Genomic DNA, 19,887 nt, shown 5'->3' with positions numbered 1-19,887 from the left:
TTGTTGGTGTCCTTTGAAGCACAAAAGATTTGGATGTTGATAATATTCAGTTTAGCTACCAAACTGAGTTTTGAATGATGAGTCAGGGAAGAGGACAAGAGGGAATAGCATTCCAGGTTTAGAACAAGCAGTAGTGCAAAAGTACAAAGATGTAACAGCATAGCTCATTTTAGTCATTCTAGGTAGTCTGGTTTGCCTTGACAAAAGGGTTGTGGGTGAGAAATGGTGGACAAGAAATCAAACTCATATAAAGTGGTCAACCGTGTGAAGATACTAGATTTTATTCTGTAATCAATAGGGATCACTAAAAATTGTCAAGTAGAAGATATGAAAATCAGATTTGCAATTTAGAAAAATCCCTCTGTTGTGGAAAATGCAGGGGAAGAGACTAATGCTTGAGATAGAGAAGTCAGGGGCACTGATCATGGTGACAAATCATGACTTGAACTCCAGCAGAAACAGTGTAACTAGAGATTAAGGAATGATTTGAGAGATACAAAGGAAATAGAATGGAAGTACCTGGAGGCCATTGAGATTTGGAGGATAAAGGGAAGAATAAAAAGTGATTCCTCGGTTTTCGATCTGGGTGGCTCTGTTGAAGGAATACAGCTAGGGAAGATAGTGGAAGGGAATGGGAGTGAAGAAGGTGGGTTCAGTTTTGCAAATGTTGGGTTGAAGTTCCTGAAGAATATCTAGGAGAAGATATTGTTGCAAGTTGGTTTCTCCCAGAAGCTGACTCTGGAAGGGAGTTAGTATGCAGAGTATTTATTAGGGAGTCTTTTTGAGACCATCCTATGGAAAGGAAAGGAAGGAAGCAGGACTGGGCAGAGGGAGAAGTCAGGTGACAGTCCTGGCCCAATGAGAGACCTGACAGATGGCTCATCAGCATTGTCCTTTGATAAGCCGAGATGTCTGAACCTGTATATCCCTGGCCGAATCATCTTGGGAAGGATGTGAACTTGGACAAGGCTGCTGTCCATGCTTGAGGCAATTCTTAAAGGAGCTGACAGCTGGAGGCATTTCCTGACCACACCCCCTGCTGCTGGGGCAACAAGTCCTTTCTTAAAGGAGAATCTGCAGGGTCCACATCAGTGTCTGTTGCAGATATGCAGTAGGCAGCCCTGTGTGTGTGGATCTGAAGAAAGGTACTCACAGGAGATGGGCCTGGGACAGCAAAGGAGAGTTGGAAGTGGTCAGCATGCATGGCATTCTTGGTGTCACATGACTGAATGGCATCCCTGAGGCAGAGAGTGAAGAGTGAGAACAGAGTGGACAAATGCCACTGGGGTCCTTTCGAACACGCATAACAAAATTCCTCATTTAAAATAGCCTAAGCCGTAGGGTTTTCTGTCTCAGATAACAGGAAGTCTGGAAGTGGGCGGTTCTGGCATGGTTCGTTTGGTGGCCTGGGAATGTCATCAAGGACCCGGGTGGATTCTTCCATCTGTTCTGCCATGCTCAGCATGTGGGCTTTTATCAGACTTGTCCCATCACAACCACAAGATACCTGCCTCCATTCTGGAAAGGAAGGACAGGATAACTGAAAAGGAAAAAACTCACTGTTTCCATCTGCATACTCACATTATCTATATACTCATGAACACCAACTACGTGGGTGTTTTCCATACCAACCAGCTCCCCAACTATCTGGACACCAACTGGACATTCTATAATTCACTCCTAACACTAGAATTAGCACAGACTCCACAGGTTAAGGACTCGGCCCCACAAGACTGACCCCCCACTTCAGACACCAATTGCAAGTAATTCTCCAGGTTACTCAATTTTTGTCCAACTTAGCTGCAATTTGGGGGTTCCCACGCACCCCTCTTCAGGTTTGATAATTTGCTAAGACATCTCACAGAACTCAGGGAAACAAGTTTACTGTTTAATTACATAACAAAGGGTATGATAAAGAATGCAGATGAGCAGCCAGATGAAGAGGTGTATAGGACAAGGTCTGGAAGCGTCCAGAGTGCAGGAGCTTCTGCCCCTGTGGAGCTGGGGTGCCACTGGGAGTGCCATCAAGGACCCGAGTGGATTCTTCCATGTGTTCTGCCATGCTGGGGTCTGCTACTCTCCCAACATGTGGATGTGTTCATCGACCTAGGGTCAAAGACCAAATAATAGAAAAAAAGGTGCTCCTCGCACCTCTGTTACTTAGGAAATTGTGTTTCAGGAGCTCTGTGCCAGGTACCAGGGATAAAGACCAAATGTATATTTCTTATTATATCACAATATCACAATAACTTTGGTCATTTCTCTCTTTTCTTTTTTTAAACAGGAATTGGGTACGAAGGGAAGTGGAGTGTCTTTTCCAGAAGCTTCCTACTCCACCCCCAGCAGCCTTCTCCTTACATCTCATTGGCCAGGGATAAATGAGACTACCATGATGGTTAAGGATTTGCCCCTGGGGCTGGGGATGAGGCACTCTCCCCTTAGGATGGATACCTGAACAAAAGTGGGAACAGGAATAAAAGTAGATAAGGCTGTTGAGTTGGCAACCACCAGTGTCTGTTACACTGGTTAACACTGATTTTCAATGGAAACAAACAGAAAAGGTAAAGGAGACCAAGGGAGAATAGTCAGGTAACTAGAAAAAATAGAATTATGAAATCCAAAGCAGGAGGGAATTTCAATAAGGAAAGTACAATCAATTGTGGCAAAAGCTGTAGAAAAAGTTAAGAAAAAAAGCTGAGTAGGACTGATGTATGTCCACTGGACTGGGCAATTCAAAGGTTCCTAGATGTATCTGTGAACCAGTATCAGTGAAGCATGCGGGCAGAAACCAAATTACAGTAGATTGAGGGATTGAAGGTATCAGGACAGAAAATTATAACAGAATGGGGTTGCTAATGGTAGACAGAAGGGGAGAAATCAGAAAACCTCCTGGACAAGGTAAGGCTATAGCAATAAAAATAGATCAGTGATTGCCAGGGATGGGGGCAGGGGAAGGGGATTCATTACAGAGGAGCCCATGAGCATTTTAGAGGGTTATGGAAAGACTCTATTTCTTGAATTGGGGGTGGTTACATGCCTCTTTGCATTTGTTGAAACTTGGATGAAAAACAAGCAAAAAGAACACGACCTCCACAGCTCCTCTCATTGGGGGCCTGGGCCCCCTCTTTGAAAACTGAGCAGTTTGAATGATCACTGCCCCGACCACAGTGTCACTCTGCCGACCATGCCACACCCTGCCCAGACACAGTAACCTCAGAGACAGACCCCGCAGAGTCAGTGCTGAAGAGCCTGGCCATGAAGTCACTCAGCACTGGAGGGAAAGTGGTCAGTTAGAAATACTTAGTGAAGATCGTTGTCTGTTTTGACTCCATTATCCATTTTCAAATAAAAACTTCAGACCCAAGTCTAATTCTTTTTCTTTTTTGAGACGGGATCTTGCTCTGTCACCCCGACTGGAGTGTAATGGTGCGATCTCAGCTAACTGCAACCTTCGCCTCCCGAGTTCAAGCAATTCTCCTGTCTCAGCCTCCCGACTAGCTGGGATTACAGGCACCCGCCATCATGCTCAGCTGATTTTCGTATTTTTGTAGAGACAGGATTTCACTGTGTCGGCCAGGCTGGTCTCAAACTCCTGACCTCAAGGTGATCCACCCACCCCGGCCTCCCAAAGTACTGGGATTACAGGAGTGAGCCATCGAGCCCGGCCTTAATTTTCTTTAACATTTAATTAACATCAAGTTCAAGTCTCTATTTTAATTCTTTGTCATCCTGTCAGTATTAACACAGCGATACTTCATGGGAGAATTAGGTAATGCCCTCCTCACTCTGAAGTTTTTACCCTTTGGGAGGGGACCCTAAAATATCATATGTTTTTCAGTGAATCTGTTATTTTGGAATTGTAGAAATTTTTGTATCATCTCACCGCAGTTAAAACAGCTTGTATCAAAAGGACATGCAATGACAGGTGCTGGTGAGGGTGTGAAGACTGGGGAGCTCTCATACTCTGCTGGTGAGAATGTAAATTAGTGCAGCCACAATGGAAAACAATATGGAGGTTCCTCAAAAAGCTGAAACTAGAACTACCATATGATCCAGCATCCAGCAATCCCACTGCTGCATATATATCCAGAAGAAAGGAAATTAATATGTCAAAGAGATATTTATTGCATACTACCATATTTATTGCAGCACTATTCATAATAGTCAAAATATGGAATCCACCTAAGTGCTCATCAACAGATGAATGGATAAGGAAAATGTGGCATATATGCCCAATCGAATATTATTCAGCCATAAAAAGTAATGGAATTCTATCATCTGCAGCAATAGTGATGGAACTGGAGGCCATTATGTTAGGTGAATAGTCAGGCACAGAAAGACAAGTACTGCCTGTTCTCACTCATAAGTGGGAGCTAGAAAAGTGCGTCTCATGATGATAGAGTACACTGGTGGTTTCCAGAGCCTAGGAAGGAAGGGAAAAGGAGGGTATAAAGAGAAAAAAGGGATGTAAATGTATTTATTACCACTGAACTGTATACTTGAAAACGATAAAGATAAATCGTTAAAAAAAATACAAACTGACAAATATAGGGAGGAATTGTTAGGGAAGGAGATCCAGAGTAATGCCATTTTAAGTTCAGCTCTGTTTCACGCGTCCGTGTGAAGAGACCACCAAACAGGCTTTGTGTGAGCAACATGGCTGTTTATTTCACCTGGGTGCAGGGGGACTGAGTCTGAAAAAGGAGTCAGCAAAGGGTGATGGGATTATCGTTGGTTCTTAAAGGTTTGGGGATAGGCGGTGAAGTTAGGGTGGGGAGAATTATAAAGAACCTTCTTAAGGGTGGGGGAGGTTACAAAGTACATTGATCAGTTAAGCTGGGGCAGAAAGAAATCACAATAGTGGAATGTCACCAGTTAAGGCTATTTTCACTTCTGTGGATCTTCAGTTGCTTCAGGCCATCTGGATGTATATGTGCAGGTCACTGGGGATATGATGGCTTAGCTTGGGCTCAAAGACCTGACAAGCTCCGTCTTGAGAATAACAAGGCACATTCCTTGCCAGTCATGACCCATAGTCATAAGATGTTTATAGTTGAGGAAACAGCCTAAAGATACCTACAAGGATATACTCCTACAACAGCAGAAAGTCCAGATGTCCCAATACCCATAGCAGTATATGCTTCCAAGATAGTTAGAGTTATGCTTCGATGTATTTACACAGTAGAATGTCAAGGACAGTTTTCTTGAAATTAACAGAATAATGTGTCATGCTGTCTGCCCATCTGCACATAGACACAGTTTATCTTAGCTTTTACATAGACAAGACCCCTATATAAGAAAAACTTAAAGATGAGGCATTTCTCTGTTTGCTTTCTGAGGATGCCCTACTCTGTATCTGAGTAGCTTTCGATAAACTCTCTCTTCTCACTGCACTCTGCGACTCACCTGAAATTCCTTCCTGCATGAGATCCAAGAACTCTCTCTTGGGGTCTGGATTGGGACCCCTTTTTCCAGCAACAGAATGACATAGAAAGCCCTTCTAGCCCAAAGGCTACCACTGCTAACTTTCTGGTGTTTTTCTTGTATGTCGTTTTAATCCAATATTTGGATTAAACATAATTTAGTTCAAAATGGAATCCTATACATTCCGTTTTATAACTTGCTTTTTTTTTTTCATTTCTTGTGTCTTTCTCTAACTCCCATGGTTTTAAAAACCAGACAAAAACATTAAACAATTAGCTAGCAAACCTTTAAAAATGATCTAAAGCTTCATTGTTAAAAAATGCATAGTAACTTTATTAAGCGAAAGTTTCCTTTCATCTTAATCGTTTATCATTAGCACCTGGCACTCATGAATTTCATCACAGGGTGAAAAATCATGTAATCATTGGGTACACATGGACATAAAGATGGGCACAATAGACTCTGAAAACCACTAGATGGCGGAGGGAGGGGGCAAGGGCTGAAAAACTACCTATGGGGTACTATTCTCACTACCTGGGTGATGGGATCATTCATACTGCAAACCTCAGTGTCACACAATATACTCATGTAACAAACCGGCACATGTACCCCCTGAATCTAAAATACAATTTGTAATTATTATTATTATTATTATTATTATTTTTGAGACAGAGTCTCGCTCTGTCGCCCAGGCTGGAGTGCGGCGGGGCGATCTCTGCTCACTGCAAGCTCCGACTCCCGGGTTCACGCCATTCTCCTGCCTCAGCCTCCCGTATAGCTGGATCTACAGGCGCCCGCCACCACGCCCGGCTAATTTTTATTTATTTTTAGTGGAGATGGGGTTTCACCGTGTTAGCCAGGATAGTCTTGATCTCCTGATCTTGTGATCCGCCCACCTCGGCCTCTCAAAGTGCTGGGATTACAGGCATGAGCCTCCACGCCAGGCCAAAGTTGTAATTATTTTGAAGAAAAACAATGTAATCTAAGAGCAGACTGGCAGAATGTCGACCAACCGTCTTTGGTACGTATTTGTTGAGGTTTTCTCTGCACCCAGCCTATGCCTGGTGCTGTGGAGCATTCAAGAAAAGCCTGAGATAATTATTAGTGCCCTCAAAGAGAGAAAGTCTTCCACATTCCCAGATCTGAGAAATTTCACTCCCAAGTTTCTCCTGTCATTAGCAGCACCCTGGTGTCCTTCCAGTCACTTGCAAGCATGCCTGTTCTCAGGAGACCTCTGTGCTCAACGGTCACAGGGCTTAAAGACTTTCAAGAACTCGCTTTGGTAGTTTCCAGGAAAGACTATATGGAGGGCCTCTTACTGTGCCCTGATGCTGCTTTAAAATATCAGAGAGTGGGAAATGGTAATGTGGAGGTGGACCTTAGTTTATCTATCTCAAACTTGTCCAACCCGCGGGCCGTGGGCCGCATGCTGCCCAGGACACCTTTGAATATGGCCCAACACCATAAACTTTTAAAGCACTATGAGGATTTTATTGTTGGTGATTTTTTTTTTTTCCTAGCTCATCAGCTGTTCTTAGTGTTAATGTATTTTATGTGTGGCCCAAGACAATTCTTCTCCTTCCACTGTGGCCCAGGGAAGCCAAAAGATTGGAAACCCCTGATCTGTCTAGTTCAACCTGCTCATTTTACAGATGAAACAACTCGCTTTAGGGGGATGACCCTCCACCTACTTTGTTAGGGTGCTTGATGAACAGTGATTATGAACCAGGCATCTTTGCTGGTATTTATACTCATTTATATATTGATTGGTATCTTTCCTTGTTCCAAGAAGATTTTAAGACCAAATGTCTGGCATTTAAGAAACCCACACATGAAGAAAACAAATGAGCCCTCAGTGCGTGCTACTGTGGACATTTTTTTCTCACCTAGATAGGAAGTGGGGCTATTTTCTTCAAAGCAACTACATCTGTCATTTATTTATATTTATTTATATATTATTTATACAATATACTATTTATTTATACAATCAAAATCTCTGTATTAATCCTTCCCTCTGCCCTCATTGGAAGAAATATTCTCCATACATGAATATATCTTAAAAAATTTTTTTAATTAAAAAAGCTTGTAAAACTTATCATTTTAAGCATTTTAAAGTATACAATTCAGTGGCATTAAGCACATTTGCAATGTTGCACAACCAACTCCACTATCCATTTTCAGAACTTTTTCATCATCCCAAATACAAGCCCTGTACCCATTAAATAATAATTTCCCATTCCCTCCTCTCTCTAGAAATGGAGAAACAATAATTTCTCCATTCCTTCTGTTATACTTTCTATCTCTATGAACTTGCCTACTCTGGGTACCTCACCCATATTAGTGGAACCATACAATATTTGTCCTTCTGTGACTGACTTATTTTACTGAGCATATTTTCAAGGTTCATCAATGTTGAAACATATATCAGAATTCCCTTCCCTTTTAAGGTTGAATAATGTTCCATTGTATGTACATAACACATTTTGTTTATTCATTAATCCATTGGTGGACATCTTGGTTATTTCCATCTTTTGGCTATTGTGAATTAGGCCACTATGGACATGGGTATGCAAATATCTGAGACCCTTTCAATTCTTTTGTGTATATGCTCAGAAGTGGAATTCCTGGATCACATGGTAATTTTATGTTTAACTTTTTGATGAACTACTGTTGTACTGTTTTCCACAGCAGAAAACATTACCACCAGCAGTGCACAAGGGTACAATTTCTCCACAGTTCACCAACATTTGTGATTTGCTGCTTTTTGATAATAGCCATTCCAAGAGGTGTGAATTGATATTTCATTGTGGTTTTGATTTGCATTTCTCTAAAGACTAGTGATATCGAGTATCTTTTCATGTGCTTACTGGTCATTTGTATATCATTGAAAAACTATTAAGTTCTTTGCCCATTTTTAAAGGATTTTTTGGCTGTTGAGCTGTAGGACTGCTTTATATATTCTGGATATTAATCCCTTATCAGATATATAATTTTTTTTTTTTTTTTTTTTGAGACGGAGTTTTACTCTTGTTGCCCAGGCTGGACTGCAGTGGTGTGATCTTGGCTCATGGTGACTCTGCCTCCCAGATTCAAGTGATTCTCCTGCCTCGGCCTCTGGAGTAGCTAGGATTACAGGCATGGGCCAACACACCGAACTAATTTTGTATTTTTAGTAGAGACGAGGTTTCTCTATGTTGGTCAGGCTCATCTCTAACTCCCAACCTCAGGCGATCCACCCGGCTCGGCCTCCCAAAGTGCTGGGATTACAGGTGTGAGCCACTGCGCCTGGCCCAGATATATAACTTGAAAATATTTTCTCACATCACGGGACTGACTTTTAATTCTTTTGATGATTTCCTTTGATGTACAAAAGTTTTAAATTTCAAATATGCTCAATTTATCTATATTTCTTTTGTTGCTTCTACTTTTGGTGCCATATCCAAGAAATCCTTGCCAAATCCAGTGTCATGAAGATTTTTACCTGTTTTCTTCTAAGAGTTTATCCTAATCTTTGCTCTTATGTTTAAGACTTTAATCCATTTGGATTAACATATATAATACGGGAAGGGTCCAACTTCACTCTTTTGCATGTAGATATCCAGTTTTATCAATACTGTTTGTTAAAAAGACTGTCCTTTCCCACTGAATGGTCTTGGCACCCTTGTCAAAAATCAATTGAACATATATGTGAGAATTTATTTCTGGGACTTCTATTCTATTCTGTTCTATTGGTCTATATGTCTGTCCTCATGCAAGTGCCACACAGTTTTGATTATTGTAGCTTTGTAGTAAGTTTCAAGATCAAGAAAGTGAGTCTTTCAACATTTTCAAATATATATTTCAATTATGCATCTAGACAGCATGCATTTCTGAAAGATATTTTCAAGAGTGGCAAAATCTGAATCTTCAAAACTTTAATACATAAATTAAACTGTTTTCTTCATTTTCTTTACTGCACTTAAAGGATTGAATGAAAATATATCTTACTTCTTTCTACAAAAATCCACCACCAGCTCTCCCCATGATACCCTAGAAGGGTTAGAGGAGTCAGGCAGGAGTTGATTCTGAGTTCACAGATTCTCCTTCAGGAAATATGAGAAGCAGTGGCAAAGTAAAAGGAGGTATCACTCCTGGTGGGGGAAGGAGCTCCCTGCTAAAAAGAAGAAGAAGGGTGGGATATCAGTGAAAGAAGGAAGGAGGGTTTACTGTAAATGGCTCTCAGGGTTTAGGAGTTGACGCCAGGGATTTTTCAAAAATAAAGAGGGCACACCTGCCCAGGTGTGTGAAACTGGCACAGAACCACCTGAGAAGTATGAATCAGGGTCCCACTGTGGCAGGTCTTGGTAAGTACAGGTGCCCAATTGATCTCGCTAGAGACCACCTCAGCTGAGATGATATTGAGATGAGTGTGTTATTAATAACACACCTACTATGGTACACTTACTATATTGATGTTCCTTATCCCTAATGCCATCTTAGGAAGAACAAATTAAAAAACATATTTTCATTCTGGCATAATTTCCACTCTCCTCCTACCTCCTTGCTTTTAAAAAAAAAATGTGCTTCAAGTAGCAATTAGTGATGCCTGCAAGTTGCAGCATTGCACTGGAGCAGGGGAAGAGATAACAGGAACAGTCAAGTGCTTAGCTCTTACATAGTTGAGGATGACAAGAAGACAGTGGATCAAACAATATCTCCCACAGCCAGTAGTTCATATGCCCTTCAGAGAGGAGGGTGAGAATGCAGTAGGTACCCAGGGGCAAATGTTCAGGCAGTTGGTTGTTGATGATATGAATCTGTAAGTTCAGGAGGAGTTACCCTGGAGGAGTATTTAGAATCCTCAGCATCTAGACAGTAAAGCCATCATGGATAATGGATGAAATCACTTCAGATAAAGTGTACAGAGAAAGGGAAAAAAATGAGGTCAAAATAAAATCCCTGGGGCACACCAGCATTGGGGAACAAACTAAAAATAAACTAATACCTGAGAACGGACAGGATCTAAGAGGTAGTAAAAGAGTGTGTAACTGCCTGATGGCTTCTTCCTGCCTGCTGCACAAATAAAGGCCATGACATTTCAGTAAAGAAAGAGTTTAATAGACACAAGGCTGACCATGACATGTGGGAGACAGAGTTCATACTCAAGTCTGTCTTGTCCAAGGGTTGTAGATTAGGGGTTTTTCAGAGGCAGGTTAGGGAAAAAAAGAAGGGGGTGGCTCGGAAATAGGTGCTTGCTGCTGATTGGTTGAGGTGGAGATTAAATCATAAGGGGATGAAGCTGCCCTCTTGAGCTGAGTTGCTCCTGGGTGGGGCCATAAGAGCCATCGGGTCCAAGTGGAGTCATGAGTGTCAGACATGCAAAAAAATCTGAAAAGATAAGTCAAAGGCCAATCTTTAATAGTGATATGAACTGCAGGATCCCTAGAATAATGGCTACCCTTAGCAAAAATCAGACTTCTTTTCTCCTCCAGCCTGACGGCCTTTCATTAGGTTTACAAAGGTGGTTGAGTTTTGAGGAAGGACTCTAATCATTTAAATGATAACCTAAATGTCTTCCAAAGTTAGCTTGTCCCAAAAGTCCAAGGTTAATTAAGGGAAGGGCAAGCTGGGATCGTTTAAATCAGATCCATTTCACTGCCATAATTTTCTCACCGTCATAATTTTTGCAAAGGTGATTTCAAATGAAAGGCTGTGGAACCATTAAAAAAAAAATGTAGAGAGGGAGAGAATTTCTGGAATAGTGTGACCAACAGTCTCAACTGTCACAGAGATGTCAAGTAGGATGAAGGCTGAGGCATTTCTGTTGGATGTGGCAATGAGGGGGTTATTGGGCACTTCTTTCAAGAATTGGTTCACAGGAGTCAGCCTGCAGAGTACAGAGAGAGCAGGAATGAGGGAGTGACATAGCAGAGCTCCTGACAGTTTTCCCAGAAGCATCACTTTTTGAAAGGAATATATGTTTGAAGAAAGTGTTTTCTTTTTAAATGGGAAAGACAAGCACATTTATAGGCTAAGAGGAAGAACCCAGAGGAACACAGAAGTTGAAAATCTAGTAGAGAAGGAGCAATTTATGCAGCAACGGCCAGGCATGGCGACTCAGTCTTTAATCCTATTACTTTGGGAGGCTGAGGTGGGTGGATCACTGGATGTCAGGAATTTAAGCCGAGCCTGGCCAACATGGTGAAACACCTTCTCTACCAAAAATATAAAAATTAGCTGGGCATGGTGGTGCACACCTGTAATCCCAGCTATTCAGGAGGCTGAGGCATGAGAATCACTTGAACCTGGGAGGCAGAGGTTGCAGTGAGCTGAGATTGTGTCACTGCACTCCAACCTAGGTGACAGTGGGAGACTCTATCTCAAAAAAAAAAAAAAAAAAAAAATTATGCAGCAAGATCCTGGAGAATGTACAGGGAGGGGCAAATGTTTACATAAACAAAAGCCTGACTGTGAAAGTGAATATAGGCTCTGTGAAGAGTGAAGTGGGCATCAGTTAGTGAAGCCTGGGATTTGGCGGGGGTACTCTTGCAGAGCCCTGCGAGAGGTGGGGATACCAGCAAGACTGGGGAGAGGAAGCAGACAGCTGGGAAAAGGCAAGGAGGCACCAGCTGGTGCCGCAAGCAAGAGGCGTCTAGACGGCAGGATGGTAGTAGCAAGTGTTACCCAGGAGAGTGATATAATATGAATTCCTGCTGGACACTTTCATGTTTTTCTGATAAATTAAATGCAAAATCATTTATTGAGGGTGAGAAGGACAGGGATGTGAGATAGGGTCTGAGGAGTGCAAGGTTTGCAATACCCCCTCAGGGAATGAATAAGAGATTTCCGGGAAGCCTATAGATTCTTCCCGTGGTTATTATGACCTTCTCACAATTCATCTAAGAATGGCTTCTTTTTCTTTCTAAAATAAGATTTGGTACTTAATTACCTAATATTCTAAATATACATATATGTCTAAATACCTATTTCTAACTATGTATATTTCTAAATACAGTCATGTGCTATCTAACAATGTTTTCGTCAACAATGGACTGCATATAAAACAGTGGTCCCATAAGATTATAATGGAGATGAAAAACTCCTGTCACTCTAGTGCCATCGAGCTATTGTTTGTGGTGATGTTGATGGAAACAAACCACTGCACTGCCAGTCATATAAAAGTGGGGACTAAACTCTGACTTTTTTCTTCTTCTCTTGCCCAAATTCCTATCCAAGGGGCTTGGGGAGTCATGCCCCACAAACCACAAAGTTTCATCAGAGGGGTTTTATTTAACCCTATATAATGTGGCCTGATTTCCAACCTGACTCTGGCATAACATCACATAACAGATAAGGAAGGAAATCAAAATATTTTAACCACAAGTACGTTTCTTTGCCATATCTTGAAATTGCCCTTCAAAGTTGTCTCTTGTAGGGAAAAACCTACATTCTGTAGATAATTCTCTTTCCCTTTTCCAGGACGTTTTCCTGATCCAAAGAGAATAAACTGAGTCTGACACCTTTTTAAATCTGATAAGAAATATTTACAATCTATTTTCTCTGAAGCCTGTTACCTGGAGGCTTCATCTGCATAATAAGAACCTTGGTCTCCACAATCCCTTTTCTTAACCCACACATTTTCTTTCTATTGACTCTAGGTCTTTAGATAAACTCTTTCAATAAATTGCCAATCAGAAAATCTACCTGGAAGCTCCCACTTCCAGTTGTCCCACCTTTCTAGACTGAACCAATGTACATCTTACTTATATTGATTGATAGCTTATGTCTCCCTAAAATGTGTAAAACCTAGTTGTAGTCCAACTGTCGGAGGTGTTTGAACCAGAGCAACTCCATCTTGAATAAGGGCTGGGTAAAATAAGGCTGAGACTTCTTGGACTGCATTCCCAGAAGGTTAGGCATTCTTAGTCACAGGATGTGATAGGAGGTCAGCACAAGAAACGGGCACAAAGACCTTGCTGATAAAACAGATTGTGGTACAGAAGCCTGCCAAAACCCACTGAAATCAAGATAGCGACCAAAGTGACCTCTGATCATCCTGACTGCTCATTACATGCTAATTAATAATGAATTAGCATGCTAAAAGACACTCCCACCAATGCCATGACAGTTCACAAATGCCATGGCAACATCAGGAAGTTACATTACATGGTCTACAAAAAGGAAGAACCCTCAGTTCCAGGAATTGCCCACCCCTTTCCCTGAAAACTCATCAATAATCCACCCCTTGTTTAGCATATGATCATGCTAAACCATAAATATACACATAGAAAATTATCAAGAAATAACCATAAGTGTACTCAGTTGAGCAGCCCATGCTGTTGCTCTGCCTATGGAGTAGCCATTCTTTTGTTTCTTTATTTTCTTTTTTCTTTTCCTTTTCTTTTTTTTCAAGGAGGAGTCTCGCTCTGTCGCCCAGGCTGGAGTACAGTGGGGCAATCTCGGCTCACTGCAACCTCTGCCTCCTTAGTTCAAGCAATTCTCCTGCCTCAGCCTCCTGAGTAGCTGGAACTACAGGCACAGACTGCCATGCCCAGCTAATTTTTTGTGTGTTTTAGTAGAGACCGGGTTTCACCGTGTTGGCCAGGCTGGTCTTGAACCCCCCAGCTCAGGCAATCTGCCCGCCTCAGCCTCCCAAAGTGTTGGGATTACTGGCGTGAGCCACCACGCCCAGCCCCTTTACTTTCTTAATAAACTTACTTTCACTTTACGGACTCACCCTGAATTCTTTCTTGTGTGAGGTCCAAGAACCCTCTCTTGGGGTATGGATTGGGACCCCTGTCTGGTAACATGACCACCTTAGGCATGTGTTCTTGGGGTCTCCTGAGGGCTGTGTCACGGGTCATTGGTCATTCCTATTTGGCTCAGAATAAATCTCTTCAAATATTTTACAGTTTGACTCTTTTTGTTGACAAAAGTCTAACACGTACAATTATGTACAGTACATAATACTTGATAATGATAATAAATGACCATGTTACTGGTTTTTGTATACTTTAAATCATTATTTTAGAGTATATTCCTTTTGTTATTAGAAAAAAGTTAAAACTGTAAAACAGCCACAGGCAGGTCCTTCAGGGGTTATCCAGAAGGCATTGTTATCATGGATGACAACACCATGCCTGTTATTGCCCTTGAAGATATTCCAGTGGGACAAGATGTGGAGGTGGAAGACAGTGAAACTGATGAACCTGACCTTGGGTAGCCTAGCCTACTGCGTTTATCTTAGTTTTTAATAAATAACTTAAAAAAATTAAAAACAGTAAAAGTTTATAGAATAAAGATATAAACAAAGAAAATATTTCTGTAAAGCTGTGCCATGTGTTTGTGTTTTAAGCAGTGTTATTACAAAAGAGCCAAAAAGTTAACAAAAGGTAAGTTTATAAAGTAAAAACAGCATAACAGTAAACTAAGGTTAATTTATTATCGAAGAAAGAAAACTTTAAAAAAGTTTGTGTTCCCTGAGGGTACAGTGTTTATAAAGTCTACAATGGTATACAGGAATGTCCTAGGCCTCCATATTCACTCACCATGCACTCACTGACTCACCCAGAGCAACTTCTAGTCCTGCAAGCTCTATTCATGGTGAGTGCCCTAAACAGGTGTACAATTATTTTTTATGCTGTAGTTTGACTGTATGTCTTCTATATTTAGATATGTTTAAATATACAAATACTTGCTGTGTGTTACAACTGCCTACAGTGACATAACGGGAACATCACCCTCTTGGACAAGCACCACCATTAATCGAAAATCACCTAAATCCAAAGGGCATCAGCCTAATGGCTAAGGTTAGCATGACCATAAACCACAAATAACATCTCTGACCGGAAATATTTCAGACCCCTCCCCAACCAGAGACATGCCAGATGTGAGATAACCCTCTTTGGTCAGGAAGATGCCAGCCCCGAGATAACCTCCCTCTGGCTGGAAAAATGTCAGCCCCAAGATAACCTCCCCTCTGCCCAGAGACATTTCAACCCGACCATAAAACTTCTCCCCAACACATAAACATTCCAAGCTTGTGAAAAGGCCCCTCACCCTAAAACCAATATATAGTCTTAGTCTGTAAGAGAGAATACTCCTGACCAAAATCAGACAGAAGCCCCTCTCAGGTTTATTTCTCTAAAATAAGCACACCTTTGACTGTTGAGCCATGTTTCATGTTTCTTTCCTCTTTCTTTAACTCTTACGTATAGTATTCAGTACAGTGACCTACTATACAGGTTCGCAGCCTGGGAGCAATAGCTCTATACCACAAGGCCTAGCTGTGTGGTAGGCTCTACCACGTAGATTAATGTAAGTACACTCTGCAATGTTCACTCAATGAAAAAGTCATCTAAGCATGTATTTCTGAGAATCTATTTCCCATTAGGAGTTACTTTTTCCCTTTCTCTGAGGAGCACTGTGTTAGGCACTAAGCGTAAGAGGATAAGAGAAGGTCACCCTGCCAGTAGTTAGAATTCAGTTAAGGAAATAAAACATATGCACAGAAATAAACATTGGCTCAAGATGGTGACAGCCAAGCACCAACTAAAGGGGTTTCTGGGTGAAACGGCAGGGAATCCTAAGGAGAAAGTTAATATTATTGGAGAAGCTGCCAGTGTATTCTTTAAATCTTCACAAGAGTTCAAGGGGATCCATATGATCATCTTTTTGGATACAAGGAAGTTTCAGCTCAGAGGGATTAATTTACCCAAAACAAATCCAATGGAGACTTTATGTGGGCTCCTTCCACTGCATCATGTTGTCCCTCCAATCTAAAATTTTGTTTTTTCACTAGCTGCTGTCTGCAGTGACCCTTCAAACCCTGTTCTTGATTAAATTGTGTTTTTGAGCTCTCTTCTATGAGTGTTTTCCACCATGGGTTCATCTCACAGTGTCTTCAGATCTACCAAACACTCCCTACATCTGACACCCATCAGACCTAGGTTTATCTCCTTTATTTTCATTGAACCAAAAGGGATTCATATAATAAAGCTTTTGTTTCTACGACTTTACTCTTTTTAAGTTCAGTGATCCTTTGGCTTCTGTTGAGATACTTTGGGGTGTGTATTTTACCATCACCTTTTCCATGGGCAAAGCTGTGCCATTTTTACTGATTGTGCCTCAGTTGGAAGTGAGCGTTCAGCTTTAATTAACTGAGAGCAAAAAACTGGTGCAGGGCCCAGCAGTCTTCAACACCACTTCTGAATGATGACTGTGATGCTCGGATTTAAACACTGTGATGAGGAAGTAGCAAATGCTGCCATGTTTTCTATTGTTCTTTTGTTGGTCCTTGCAGGAAAGGTGAGACTTAAGTGAAACTTGAAGGTGGAAGAAGAATTAAGTCCTCCCATGGTTTAGAGATACCTTTTGAAATTAGCTTGAATTACTAGAAAGTTAAAAGTTACACTAACATACAAGTTGGAGTGTTACAATACAAATAGGACTGTATTTTAAAATAATAAAATATTACTAATTTATAGGTGTCATTTTACAATAAGTAGTGTTGTATTATTATAATTAGTAATATAGGTGTTAATTAGTATTACAAATTTATTAAATTTATTAAATTACTATTACTAATTTATAGGAGTATTACTAATTTATAGGTATTATTTTACAGTAATTATTATTACTAATGATATAAACAAAACTTGATATGATGGGCTTTTTTTTTTTTTTGAGACAGGGTCTCCCTCTGTCCCCCAGGCTGGAGTGCAGTGGGGCCATCTCAGCTCACTGCAAGCTCCTCCTCCTGGGTTTACGTCATTCTCCTGCCTCGGCCTCCCAAGTAGCTGGGACTACAGACGCCCGCCACCTCGCCCGGCTAGTATTTTTTGTATGTTTTAGTAGAGACGGGGTTTCACCGTGTTAGCCAGGATGATCTCGATCTCCTGACCTCGTGATCCGCCTGTCTCGGCCTCCCAAAGTGCTGGGATTACAGGCTTGAGCCACCGCGCCCGGCATGATGGGCTTTTAAAAAAATTACTCCCAGCTGGGTGCAGCGGCTCATGTCTGTAATCCCGGTACTTTGGGAGGCCAAGGCAGGTAGATCACCTGAGGTCAGAAGTTCAAGACTAGCTTGGCCAACATGGTGAAACACCGTCTCTACTAAAAAGATACAAAAATTAGCCAAGTGTGGTGGCATGTGCCTGTAATCCCAGCTACTTAGGAGGCTGAGATGGAAGAATTGCTGGAACCCAGGGATTGCAGTGAGCTGAGATCGCGCCACTGCAATCCAGCCTGGGCGACAAAATGAGACTGTCTCCAAAAAAAGGTTAAAAAAAATTTACTCCCTCCTGAGTAGATTGGCATCTGAAGTGTTTTTAAACAGTTGCCAACATTTTAATGCATATTCTAATCACATGATTGACTCAATATGTTCATTGTGTGAAAAAAGTTTACTTGAGCTGAGTGTTCATTATATTCACTTTAGACAATCTTAACAAGAAAAAAAGTTTTTAAAAATCTTGGCAAGAATGTGAACTCCTTGCCTTATGTAAGCTGGCTTACATCCCATTGCCTGTGGAGAGAGCAGAAAAAGGAAGGGAGAAAAATGGGGGTGCTAAACCTCTGCCCACGACTGTAAATGGAAAGAGGGAGGAATCCATCATGCTTATAAGCCAGTGACAGAAATGAACAGCCATATACATTCTATGGCCACAATTTTTGCCCTTCCTGCTCCCATGCTTCTGATGACTTGCTCATCTTTAATCCCCAACTGCTCTTCAAGAAACAGTTGCAGTTTATCCTGATGAGCAGGAACTGGGGTACAGCCATGTAGCCTTCGTAGTCAAGAAATGAGACTCAGGACCTGGCTACCTTTTGGAATTTCATTTCTGACTTTGACATTAATATGTTCCTTGAACGTGGAAAATTAACAGAATATAGTTAGGTATATAAAAGATTCTGTAAGACCTAAGGGAACCACAAGGAATATGTTGTATGAATTCACCTGAATGACTAAATCTCTCAGCTTCCTACTTCCTGGAGAGGATGTCCTGGCAGTAGCAGGGATCTTGGCCGGAGACATTTGTTGTTGTTATTGGTTTTAAGTTTGAGTTTTATTGTTTCCTCTTCATATTTTACTAAATTCTTAAATTGTGTTTTCAGTATTCTTCCGTTTTCCTTATCTTAGAGGAAAAGGAACGTTGGAAGTAGAGGGCTTTGAAGAAGAACTGGAAAGTAAGTGTTGACTTTCTTGTTCAATCTCCCTGACCCTGTAATTTTCACTGGCAAAGAGGAGAACATTCCAGGCAGAGTGAACTACAGAAGCAAAGAACTAAGGTACATGACATGGAAAGGATGGTGGAAATAAAGCTCAAAAAGCTCGTTTGGAGACAAATTGTGAAGGTCTGGAATGCCATAATAGTTGGAGTTTGGGCTTTGTTCTCTGGGCAATAGGAAACCCCAAATGCTTCCAGAGACAACAGACATGGTCATATTTATTTGTTAAGCAAATGACTTTGGTATCAATGTAGAGGATGGATTAGGAAGGAGTCCAGGATACCAGTTAGAAAGCAGTTTAAACAGTTTAGGGAGCTGATGGTCCAAATTAAGGCAGTTTGGGTATAAATGGGTCATACTGGAAAGAATTATGTCAGAGAAGGTATTCATGAGACTTAGTCATATAAAGGGCAGAAAGATAACTTAGGGGAAAAATGATCTAAATCATTGTGAGCCTGAGATTAAAAGGGTACCATTAATAAAGAAGGGATTCTTGGAGGAGATATTTAGTAGAGTTTGTGTTAAATCTGTTGAATTGGAAGTGTTCCTGTGACATCTAAATGACAGAGTCCAGAGAGCTAGAATGTTGGGGTTAGAGCTCACAGAAAGGGTTGGGGGACTAACGATAAATATTTGGAAGTCTTCAGCATAGTCAAGATAGGTGAAATTTCAGAAATGGATAAGGTTGCCTATAGAGAGAGAGTATAGCATGGAAGAGGAGACAGCTCAGGACAGAAACTTGTAGTTGAGGAGTTGCCAGAAAAGAGGCTGAGAAAGCCATCTGAGATAGAAGGACCACACTGCAGAAGCTAATGAAGGAAGTGGCAATTGTTCAGAAAGACCATTTAAAGGAAATATTAAGTTTCGATTTTAAAGAAGTTACTAGGTGCCTTCTGAAAAGGCATTTCCAAGGAATGAGAAACAGGAATGAAATCCTAGTGGTTGGGACTTGGGTAGGAGGCAAAGACGTATAAGTAAGGCACAAAAATTGCTCTTGAGAAAGATTTTGTAGTGAAAGAAAGAGGAGAAATGTGGCTTGAAAGGAAGAAATTTCTACTTGTCTAGGTCATTGGTTTGCAAAGCACTTTTACATCCACAGGGTCACTTTATTCCCAAGGAAACTCTGAAAGGTAGGAAGGGCAAATATTTACACTCTTGGGAACAAACTCAGGTTAAAAAGAAGTTAAAAGGCTTGCCCAAAGTCAATTATAGCAAATAAGGGGAAGAATTGGATTTAGAATTCAGGTCATTTGA

Source organism: Mandrillus leucophaeus, unplaced genomic scaffold (assembly GCF_000951045.1).
Source record: "Mandrillus leucophaeus isolate KB7577 unplaced genomic scaffold, Mleu.le_1.0 Scaffold873, whole genome shotgun sequence".
Taxonomy (NCBI): Eukaryota; Metazoa; Chordata; class Mammalia; order Primates; family Cercopithecidae; genus Mandrillus; species Mandrillus leucophaeus.
Note: the sequence above shows the minus strand (reverse complement) of the source record.